The sequence below is a fragment of the Ceratotherium simum genome, chromosome 12 (assembly GCF_057802395.1).
Source record: "Ceratotherium simum simum isolate JZ-2026a chromosome 12, ASM5780239v1, whole genome shotgun sequence".
Taxonomy (NCBI): domain Eukaryota; kingdom Metazoa; phylum Chordata; class Mammalia; order Perissodactyla; family Rhinocerotidae; genus Ceratotherium; species Ceratotherium simum.
The window spans coordinates 40,646,013-40,658,748 of NC_141911.1; positions in this window are offsets into that span (position 1 = coordinate 40,646,013).

Genomic DNA, 12,736 nt, shown 5'->3' on the forward strand with positions numbered 1-12,736 from the left:
GACTTCTCCTTCTAGAATTTGGGTAACACTTCACTCAAAACCAGTGGATTTACCAAGTATCAACCTAATATTTGCTCCTGACATTTACAAAATTATGGTAAGCCTAAAATGGAAGGAATTCCAAGAAAGTGATCATATTAGAGGAGAGGAAATGTAGCCTCTTTTCCAAAAAGTGAAAACTGACGTAGTTTTAGTGTTAGCTGCAGAAAACCCACAACGGCTGAAAATTGGAGACAAGCCAAAGCAACTTCCATGTTAAAGTAGATTAAGGCAGTTACTATAACCTGGTGTAGCTGGAGGTGCCAACTTTGGATTTTTAAAAAAATCTGTGTGTCTAAGAAGATCCATTTGTTATACCTGTGTCACCTGTAAGGGGTAAGACTTTAAGTCAAGCAGAGCATGGAATAGAATAGTTGGCAGTAGAGAGTAGGGCCTGAGGGCAATGATTTTTTGGGCAAGTAATTTTGGTCAAGAGTATAAGGTAAGACAAAGTTCCTAGTAAGGGAAACATCGTTTGGGCCCCAAGCAACATAAGCACAATGGACCTAGGAAGGTAGAAGCCGAGAGAGTCCTGAAAGGTAGTGTGGTGAGTTAAGTCATCTAAAGCGCAACACTTTTCAGAGTAAAAGGGGGTGCTATTAATAACATCACCAGGACAATAGATATAAACTGGGACGGTCTCAGCAAAACTTGGGTGTGTTTCCCTGACCAATAGCTGAAGGAGGATGCTGGATTTACTGTGGGAGATTATGATAGTCTAAAGAAAACTAAAGCAAACCTTAGTTCACCAGCTTGGTCATAGGTCTAGTGATCATACCTCCTGAATTATCTGGACTAGTTTCCAATCTTGATGTTTTAATTTTTTTTTTTTTTTGCTTGAGGAAGATTAGCCCTAGCTAACATCTGTGCCAATGTTCCTCAATTTTGTATGTGGGTCACCACCACAGCATGGCTGACAAGTGGTGTAGGTCCACGCCCAGGATCTGAACCTGCGAACCAGGGCTGCCGAAGCAGAGCACACCAAACTCAACCACTATGCCGTGGAGCTGGCCCCTAATTTTTAAGTCAACATTATTACTTCTCCCTTATTGTTAAAACTCTCAGACACTCCTTGATCAAACCGTGTGTGAGAGACCCTACTGCTTGGCAGTCAGCATGGTCTCGGTACTCAGGCAGACCTCAGGTAGAAGAGTGGATTACTACTTTCTAGTTGTATGATCTATTGCAACCCGTTTACTCATCTGTAAAATAGGGACAAAAATAACTATTTTTTCCAGCTGTCGTGAGGATTGAATTAGATGGTGTATGCAAGGGCTCGACGTGGTACTTGATTTGCTCTCAATAACTCTTTCTAACTACTCTTATGCCACAGATTCTTTTAAACTTAGAAAAGACAAAAATACATTTTATTTTTGTCCTAACTTGTTCATTTATAAAGCAGATATTTATTAAGTCCCTAATACATGATAGGTACTGTAAGTATCAGCTGTAAGAAAACAAAAATATCTTGGCTTCAAACTCACAGAAATTCTGAGATAATAATAATAATGAGGAAACAGAACATCAAATAAGAAAACAATCACATGTAATATTCCAACTGGGATTTCTGCTATAAGAATGCCCTATCCTGTAGAAGAGTGGAATTTGACCAATTCTTGGAGAATGAGAAAGATTTCTCAGTTCCTGTGAAAGTTTTTGAAAAGATCACTTTGATTGAGGTTTTGGAACACAGTGGAGGGATGTCAGAGTGGCTGTGAGTGGTCCATTTAAGAGCATACTGCCTTAGCCTAGGGAAGAGATGATTCCATTTTGTTCCTCCAGAAAATAAAGTGATCGCACCACCAAACCTATAACCTGCTCCTGAGATAGCAGTTAGTTTTGGGTTCATTGAATAAAGGAAGAAGCTTTATGTCTTTGATATTTATTTGTGAGGTAGATGCTCAAATGGATCTTATCAAGTACATTCACTTTTAAAGTGAATTTTCTGCTTAGAATACCATTATTCTCTAATAATGGTATAATGTGTTATTTATAATCACATTCTATTTATTCAGAGGTGAAAATTGTAACAGCAGAGGAAAGAGATTCAGGCATAGGAGTTCAAAAGCAATATTTTTTAATCAATAAATATATTGCCCTGCTGTATGCAGAGTATGTACATATTACATGGGCCGGGTTCTTAGAGAATCTTCATATCTCGGACTTGTCTTCAGAGCAAGTTCTCATGAAATCGCTTCGAATGTAGATTCTCGTTAGCAACTCTCTCCAGTAAACTCTCAGTGCTTTATAACTCTGACAATGGCTTAATATAACTACAAGTTCAAGTTCTCTTAACATTTAAACACATGAATGAGGACACTTTGTGGCCAGTGTTGAGACTGTGTGGAGCGTGGAGAACAAGATGGGCAGACCCAGCAGCTGGGGAAGAGGGCAGGGCAGAGGGTGTGACAATGTCTGGCAGGAAAACACATGTCACTGTGGCATCCCCTTGCGTGTGTCCTGCTAAGCATCTATTTTATACAATGTCCATCAGCAAAATATTCAAAAAAGAAATGGACCCCAATGCATTCAATATTTCATCAAACGCTTAAGAAAAGAAAATGTGCACCTCAGTGCTATGTCTCTCTTTGCATTCTGCCTAAGTGTTGGTCCCTGATTATCAAGAAGAAAGTGAGATTCTGAGAAAGAGTTTTTTCCTGCACTTCTTAGTCATGTCCCAGTTGCAGTAAGATTCTATATATCATGTGACTTGAAAGTCTCATAAATTACACTTCTCATTTTAAAGACCTTTATAGCCTGTTTTTTTTAAACTACAGAGTAAGGCAGACTTGGATTTGAACTCTCCACTGACTAACTATTTGACCCTGGGCAAGGTAGTTAATCCTCTAATCTTCCATCTCTCAAGCAGCTAAAAATGAAGAAAGACACCTATCTCACAGGGTTGTTGAAAGAATTAGAGGAGATAATGGGAAAGACTTTTCGCAATAACAAGCACTATAAATTAATAATAATAAATTGGACCTTAATAATTCAAGTGTTAGAAAACATATTTTTATCACTAAAAATTCCCACAGTATACCTTCTGATCAAGAATATAGCCACTCAGTGACTTTTCACTCAAGGAGATAAGACTATAAGCTCCATTTCTACTTTGTTCACCACTGAATCCCCAGTAACTAATACAGTGCTCAGAACATATTATATGTTCGATAAATTATTGTTGAAGAATTAATGAATGAATTGCCCAAGCTGAAAGAAACCTTCCTGTTTTGTAACTAGGCAGCTTCAGTCCATTTAACAAACTATTGATCAACAAACAGAGCACAAAAGAATTAGAAAGATATTCTAGTAGTAGGAGACTATAACATTTCCTCAAAGGAACATGCGATAGTGTTTAGTTTAGTAAACATTTAGTTTAGAAATGGATAGATGGGATGGTCAATACTTTATAGCTTTAAACCACTGTTCTAATGGGTATCGTTTATTTGGTGCGTTAAATGTGAATAAGATTCCTCCAATTTTTATTTCCAGGTCAAATATTCAGTGATATTAGACTCAGAAGAGAAACAAAAAATCTGCTTTCCATATTTAGATCATTGTACTTCTCTACAGCAGCCTAGTGCTTTGCTGTCTTTGTAATACATTGTCCTTCAGGCCTTACCTGCATGCCCAGCTTTCCGTGCAGTGATTAGAATGCGTCTGGTCCGGCAATGGAGGTTATCACAAGTTCCATGGTGGATGCCAGGGCTCACTTCCACTTTTTACCCTCATCTTGTTTCAACATGGAGGTCTCCAATTAACTTCAAAGACCATTCCTTGTGTAGAAAAACTCTGATGAAGTGGAACCAAGTCTCATTGTATGTTTGAAGTTGGTAGGAATGTTAATGAGAAGAGATCATGATTATCACTATGTAAAAAAAAAAAAAGAAAAGAAAAAGAAAGTTAGTGTCTCACTCTAGTCATATATATGTTTTTTCATTATCTGTCACAGACAAATTCACCCAAGTTATGCGAGGCCAAATAAACACAACTCAGTAACATATCTTCTAGATTTATTTACAATGAAAAACACCACATGTTTGATAACCATTCTTTAATTAGGGAAATAGTTTGTAAATTCCCCTTTCTTTCACGTTTAAAACACATTTGTTTTCCATTATGAAATAGTTTACAGAAAGCACTGAACCAGAAATTTAACTGTAAGCAAAAGTGCTTTTACCTTAGCCCAGCACTATTTGATAAAGTATGTTTCACAGGCAATTGTACCTATTATTTCCAGAGATTATGGAAAATTGCCCCCTCCCCTCTAATTTATCCTAAGGAATGTCTGTTTTCTGTGGAGGTGCGTGTAGAGATTAATATAAGATATGTGAGAGTCTGTCATATTGAGAACGTTGATATCCCCAAACATATCCTTCAAGTAGAAAATAATAGCAAGGAGAACATATATATTGGACACACTTGTTGACCTCATATTTTGTTGCACTATGTGGAACTACTAATAGCACAGAACATAGATTGATCATGTTTTTCAGCAAAAAGAGAATGACTATGAATAATGACGTGGGTAAAGCAATTTCACATTTCAAAATGGCTTTATATCTCTGAGCTCTGAAATGATTCATAGAAGACAAATCAATGTGCCCAACATGAGCCTTGGGAGCAAGCCCACTGGGCACAGTGACAGTGATTCTTCTGGAAAGAAGCTGGAACTGGGATGAAAGTAGGAAGACCTGAGATCCACTTTTGGGTCTTACTACTCCCTGCCCCTGGACAGGTTATTTAACCTCTCTGATTATTACACAGTCTGGTTGGCAAGCTGAACTATCAGAAAGGAAAAAATCAAAAGTTCAAATAATAGGAGCATGTTGAATAAAAATCATAAAAGAAAATGCTAGAAAAATGAAACTGAAGGTAGATTGGGCATCAAGAATTTTAGATGAAGTTAGAACTTTTAGAAACATCTAAGTTAAACCTTTCTAATATCAAAACTTGAATTTTTGTCCTATTTATTCTTCATGAAAATAGAGGCTAAAATTTCCAACATCATTAATATTAAAAATCTTTAAATTTAGAATTTTACTTTACAAATGTTTTATGCATATCCCTTGGAAATAAATGATTAATTTATGTTCCTTAACATAGTATTACATAATATATATACATAAATAATTATAAAGCAATTTTTATACACCAAGCATTTATTATAATATATTGATTTCCTCCAAGTTATATTGTACTTCGATCAATTTACATTCATATCTCCTAGAAGTGCTCATGGAACAAAATTGTTTGCTAAAATTTTTGTCCCAAAATACTAAGATCTTAAATGTATAATCCTTCTCTTTTTGAATGACCTCTAAGTTTCTGACATAGGTAATGGTGTTTTTCCAAATGTAGGGAGCTCAGAAGTGGTCTTTTGGTTTCAAGATGATGGAAAAAACACAGTGCAGTCTCCCTCTCTATTTAAAACTCTCCAAACAATAGAAACGATTTCTCAAGTGACTACATAGTTACATTTAAAAAAGGGGGGCAAATCTTATACAACTAGAAACATTGAAGAAGCCAAAGGCCAGGCTCTACCACAGAATGACAACATCAAGAGAGATTGTTCTGAACATGGCAGAAGGGGACAGCAGAAAGAGGCTGAGGAGCAATTAACAAGGGATTAGTTGGAGAACTGCAGTGGTGTCAGCCAAGCCAACTTGCCCCTAAATACACTAACACCCTTGTAGACTAGGAAACTGCAACAGGGATATCTGTCTTCAGACGATAGTAGTGCGCAAGGCAAGTTGCAGAGCAATGGTCTAGTAGCTGGTGACACTAGGAAGGAACAGTTACAGGTCAGCTCAGAAAAACACCTGCAAAGGCTCTTCATTAAGCAGCATATCTCTCATGAGTCCATCTCTTGCACCAAAAGATAGCAAAGAACAAAAGTTCCAGCAATTTCTTTTACCACTCCTCCCAGACTGTATGGTCAAGTAGAAGGAGCTGACTATTTAGCAAGAAATTTCAGTCACAAAGTTGAGGAGTCATGAAAAAACATATACTTTTCATTCATTTTAGGGACAAAATCATTTTTAATACATATATAGTTTGTCATTTTATGATCAATACCACAAAAATAAACAAATAAGAGAGTTTACACCTCAGTTAATAGAGCATCCAAAATTGGACTTTGAATAAATATAATTAATATTTTTAGAGAGAAAACAGAGGATATTACCTTTATCTAAGAAGGAAGAGTCAACAGTTACAAAAAATGAATATATAATTGTTAAATTTATAATTTAAAAACATAATAGACTGCATGAATAGCGTCACAGATGTTTCTGAATAACAAATTGTGAACTAGAATATCAAGTTGAAGAAGAAAAATAAATCAAGAAGCAATGGTAATCAAATAAATTATTTAAACTTAGTGTTGTCTAAATAAGAATTGATAGTGTAAAAAGGGAAAACCAATGGGGGCTGAAGAGGGAAGTATAAAATAAAAGAAAATATAAACAATCTGAGAATGTTTAAATAGAAATTTATTGTCTCACAGTTCTGGAGGCCAGAAGTCTGTAATCAAAGTGTCTGCAGGGCCACCCTTCCCCTGATATCTGCAGGGGAGAATATTTTCTTGTCTCTTCCTAACTTTTGGTGGTTTGCCAGCAATCCTTGGCATTCCTTGACTTGCAACTGCAGCTCTTCAATCTCCACCTCTGTCACCACACAGCACCTCATGTGTCTGTCTCCTCTTCTTACTAGGACACCAGCTATATATTGGACTAAGGGATCTCTCTATTCCAGTATGAGCTCATCTTAATTGATTACGTCTCTAGTGACCTTATTTCCAAATAAGGTTATATTCTGAGTTGCTGAGAGTTAGGACTCCAACATATCTTTTGGGGGGACACAAGTCAATCCATGAGATATACCATGTTCATGGAATGGAAAAGTCAATATTGTTATGATACAATTCTCCCTAAATTGATTTATAGATCTAATGCAATCTCAATCAAAATCCAAGCAGGCACTTTTTTTCAGAAAGTGACAAGTTGAATCTAATATACAAATGCAAATAAACTAGAATTTATAAAACAATATTGAAAAAGAAGTATAGAGTCAGAAGACCTATACTACATGATTTCTAGACCTAGCATAAAGCTTCAGTAATCAAGACAATGTGGTATTGGTAAAAAGACAGACAGGTAGACCAATAAAATAAAATAGAGAACAAAGAAATTGCCCAATACATATTGGGTGAAATTGTTTTTGACAAGGTTACCAAAGCAATTCAATGGAAAAAGGCAAATTTTTCAACAAATGGTGCCAGAACAACTGGATATTTATATGGGAAAAATAACTTTATCCCTTTCTCACACCATATACAAAATTATTTCAAAATGGATCATAAACTTGAATGTAGGAGCTAGAATGTAAAGGAGGTTATCTTCATGGTCTTGGAGGTCAGTGATAATTTCTTAGAAATTATCTAAGTATGGAAAACACTAAATATACAAGGCAAAACTGATAAATTGGACTTCATCAAAATTTAAAACTTTTGGTTATTAAAATAAAACACAAAAACCACTGAATGGAAGAAAATATCCACAACACATATCTGACAGAAGACTTGTATCCAGAATACATAAAGAACTCCTAAATGCAATAATAAAAAGACAAAAAAATTATTTTAAAAAATGGAAAAAACTAAAGTCTATTTTAAAAAGAAAAAAAGAACAAAAAGAAAGACACAACAAAAAAGATATACAAATATCTAATAAGATTATGAAAATGGGTTCAACATTATTACTTGTCAGAAAACTATAAATTAAAATGGCAACAAGATAGCATTACACATCAAGGAATGGCAAGTTTATAAAGACTGAAAACACTAAATTCTAGTGAACATGCAGACCATCTGAAACTCTTATATATGCTATAACATAGCAGTAAAATGTTAAAACTGCTTTGTAAAACTGTTGGCTGGTTTCTTTAGCAGTAAAGTCTACATCTATCTTATGACCCGGCCTTCTATTCCTAGCTGTTTATCAAGAAAAATGAAAACATATGTCCACAGAAAACCTAAATAAATTTTCATACCAGCTTTATTCGTAACTGCCAAAAACTGTATGCCCAGGTGTCTATCAACAGAAGAATCAATAAATAAACTGTAGAATATTCATATTATGGAATATTACTTAGTAACAAAAAGGGAACGACTGAGTATTGAATGAAGATTAAATCTCAAACACAGAAAACTGAGTAAAAGAAGCCAGATACAAAAAATATATATGTATTTATGATTCCAAGTATATGAAGTTCTAAAACAGGTAATAGAAAACAGTCAGTGATGACAAAAAACACAACAGTGGTTGCATCTGCATGGGAGAAGGACTAAGAGGGGTACAATGGAAATGTCTAGAGTGATAGGAATGTTATATATCTTGATAGGATGTTAGTTACCCTTGTAAGTGTCTGTCAAATTTGATCCAAATTTACTTAAGTCTGTACACTTCATTGTAGGTAAATTATACCTTAGTTAAAACTAAAAAAAAGGAAGGTCCTGATAAATAACACAAAATAATTCTGATATTATAAAAAATCATTGATGACCTTAGGCAGAATAGTTTCTGGAACACTAGCAATGCATTGTTTACTAGACTATGGCTTTAGTAAAAGCTGAAATACAAAGATCTCTGAGATAATAGGATAAATATTGTTAAAATGCTAATGGGCAGAAGATGAGATAAGGATATTCTTTGGCATGAGATGTTGCCAAGTTTGTCAAAAAGGAACATGAAATGGAAATGGAAGAGGGTGAAATTCCCCCCCAAATTAACTCTGCTGATGAAGAATTTTGTCTTGGAAGAGAATTTATCAGCAGCGACAGCTTCATGACAGTCACCATCGTCATCAAAGCAGTCCTAGTAAGCTCAGTCTCAAAAACATTGATGTTACATGTCTTGAGTTTGGTTTGGTCTTTTCAAAGCCTAGCTTCCAAGAACAGGATTTCCTTGGACAAATGGGATCATAACTCAAATGAAGATTTCAGGGACAACCCACCCTGACAGCAATCCCATAGTATGGTCAGACACTCTTGATTGGCAGGTAAAGTAAGAACTTAAATACTTCAAGTCTTGGTTCATTCATTTATTCATTCGTTTATTCCACAAGCATTCATGTGCCAGGCACTCTGTTAGGTGTTCAAGACATAGCGATAAATGAGTATCTAGGAACATATAATTTAGAACAAGAAGGCTAGGGTAGCTGGTGTACAAGCTGTGAACATAGGACTGGCAATCTCTGTGGGCCTAGAGAGGAATAGAGGTAGAGTTTCAAGGGAGTGAGATACAGAATACAAATTGAAAGGAATCCCAGGAGATTATGAAAGAACTAGCTTTTCTTTCTCCTATTTTTCTTTCCTTTCTTGTCTCCATCAATTCTCATATGCTACCACCACTCCAGGTCAACACTCCACCACTGCACAGTCCACTGACAACTAATGCTACACTGTGATAAGGGTCAGGGTTGGAGCTCTGATGGGAGCAGTTGGGTGAAGGGTCAGGTTAGGTATTCTGTTGGGGAAAGAGGATTGATAAGGGGCAGGATTTCCAAGTTGAGAAACAGAATAAGGGGAAGAAATTATGGTAACATATAGTAGCTTGAGATTTCTCTTTTCCTCCCCTCTCTTTTTCTATTGTTATTTCCCATATGACTCCATTATTTCCCCCAAGCTTCTAGAGTAAGGCACAGCAGGGACTGGACCAAAAGGACCACTAGTATGAGTCCAGGGCAGAAACTTGAGAGTAATTATAGTGGGACCAACCCTGGCCATGAGCCTATTTCAGGGGCAGAGCTGGTAGCAATCAACAGGGTTGTGGCAGGATTGACAGGCCAAGAGGAAGAGGAGGCATGAGGGGAGGGAACAGAAGGTAGAGAAGAGCTATCACAGAAGTCACCACTGGGATACAATTGGAAAAGTGAGCCCCTAGCTGGGGTATGTATATGGCAATATATGTATGTGTATGTAATGTATATACATGGAAATTCTAACATAGCGTTCATAAGTTGGAAAATTCTTGCATAGGCAGGCAGCAACAAATGCTTTGATTATTTTCATTTTTCTCTTTTTACATACAATAGAAGAGCTCTCAGAGACTGATTGGCATTTGGTTACATAGCTTGGACATAGCATGATATCTTTTTAAATGAGTCTATTTCTTTTGAGCTTAAGACTAAGCTGATTTTAACTGTTGAAGGTTCTATATTCAATATAGTTTTATCTAAAATTATTTGCAAATTATTTTTTTATTTAATGAAAATATAATTTTCAAGTCCTCTTTAAACTTAGGCAAGGTTTTTCTTTCACTACCTCAATCTCTCTCTCTTTCTCCCCCCAGCTCTCTCTGCCTCTCATTATCAACCATCTGTAATAATAATTATACACATGTAGTAACAAACAGCAGAGAAGGATCAATATTTTTTAACTCTATAGGAAAAATGTTGGACTTGTATAGTCATCTTTTATTAATTTTGTTTTAAATTTACATTGTGTACATATATATCCCATTGTGATCAGCATTTGTATCTACCATCATAATTGTGAGTTTCCTGAGGGTGGTAACTGTGCTTTATTCATCCCTTTATGCCTAGTATCTCACTCATTCTTGAGTAGTATCCCTGAAATGGACAAAGCAAGATTTGCAATGGAAGATATATTCAGAAATATTATAGAAGAAAAGAACTATATCTGCAGCCACTAGGGAAATGTAAGTTAAAATGATGATGAGATACCACTATGTACCTGTTAAAGTGGCTAAAATGAAGATTATTGACAATACTTAGAAATGAGAAGGGGAATATGGAACTCTCATGCATTGCTGGTGGCAAAGCAAAATGGTACAGTCATTCCAGAAAACAGCTTGGTGGTTTCTTATAAATTTAAACATACATTTCCCATACGACACAGAACTCCTACTCCCACGTGTTTACCTAAAAGAAATGAAAATTTATATACAAACAAAAACCTGTACACGACTGTTTATAGCAGTTCTATTAATAATAGCTAAAATGTGGAAATTCCCCAAATGTCCTTCATGGGTGAGTGGATAAACAAACAGTGGTATGTCCATACAATGGAATACTATTCAGCAGTAAAAAAGCAAATCACTCATACCTGCAAAAACTTGGATTAATCTCAGAGGCATTATGCTGAGTGAAAGAGCCAGTCCGAAAAGAGTACATACTATGTCATTCCATTTATACAACATTCTCAAAAAGGTAATACTATATGACAACGAACAGATGAGTGGCGGCCAGGAGTTGGGAATGGAGGAAGGTGTGACCACAAAGACACAGAATGAGGTAGACTTTGGGGGTGATGGAACTGTTCTGTATCCTGATTGTGGCGATGGTTACACAAATCTATATATGTGTTAAAATTCATAGAACTCTACACTGAAAAAAAAAAGTCAATTTTACTATATGTTAATTTTAAAATAATATTGAAACAGCAAAAATAATAAAACTTAAATCAGGAAAGAAATGTAAAGGGTCTGTATCCAGAATTGGAAGTATAAACTAAACACCTCCAACCAAACCTCAATCCCTGAGGGACTGCCTTTTATGGGAAGATCACAAATCTTCATATTGCATCTCTTCCATTCATGGTAAACCTAGAAATGTGCCCTGACCTGTCATTGGACAGTTTCTGCTGAATCCGTATATTAATATCTGCGAGTAGATGGCTTGGTAATGAGCACCAATTCTTATCTGCCTCTAATACTGATAGGTCCCTGATAAAGCCTAATCAAAGCAGGGACTGGCATTACTCTATCAACAATACCCCACGTTTTGTTTCATTGTGGCTGGCCATCTTGCGCAGATCATATTGCTTATAGGGAGTCTTTTTCTCTCTTACTATGGATCTAGAGGCTAGACTATAATGTCTATATGAATTAATGTGTTTATCTTTGTGAGCCATGTGTGTGCACGAGCTGTGGGGTGTCTGTGGTGTGTTCACGCTCCAAATAACTAGGCAAATTCATCATTCTGCACCTATAACTGTTTTGGGACATTAGTTAGGATCCAAGACCTGAAGTGTCAAAGCTGACACTGCACTGTCCTGCTATAGGAAGCAGCTATTCCTCCTCACCCACACCCTCCCAACGAGGCTAAACTGCTCTACTACGATTTCAGAAACTAAGAATGTTCTTCTGGGGACACTGTGTCTTCGGGAGTGCTAGATCAAGGGAGAGGAATGAATCATCAGGCAAAAAATCCCTGTGGGAGAGATGTGGATGTTCCCTAAAGAAGAGTCCGGGGACATTTTGGGGAAGTCGGAAGAAGGGCAGGCACTAGGAACCAAGGTCTGTCTACAAGGGTACACTTGAGAGAGGGTTAATTTTGATGTGTGTTTTTTCTCTTGAAAAAGAGCTATTGAGCATCTTATAAACCATATAGCTTTATTTTTACATCCTGTGTGTAGTTTCCCTTAGGGACCCCAGCTCTTCACTGAAGTCTGAGACCCCCTCCTACGTTACCATTGTGTGGCAAGGGAATAAAGACACAAGAGTGGGCAGTAAGGGAACGTGTGGACAGCTCCACACTCCCCCTTGCGCAGAGGCCATGTAGGGAAAGAGTGCAGATGGCCAGGTGGCCCACGGTTCTGAGATGAGCCATGGCCCTCAGCAGAGCCAGAACCATAGGCAGCTGTCAGTGGCTGTCTCCAGGAGCCGACTTGAGA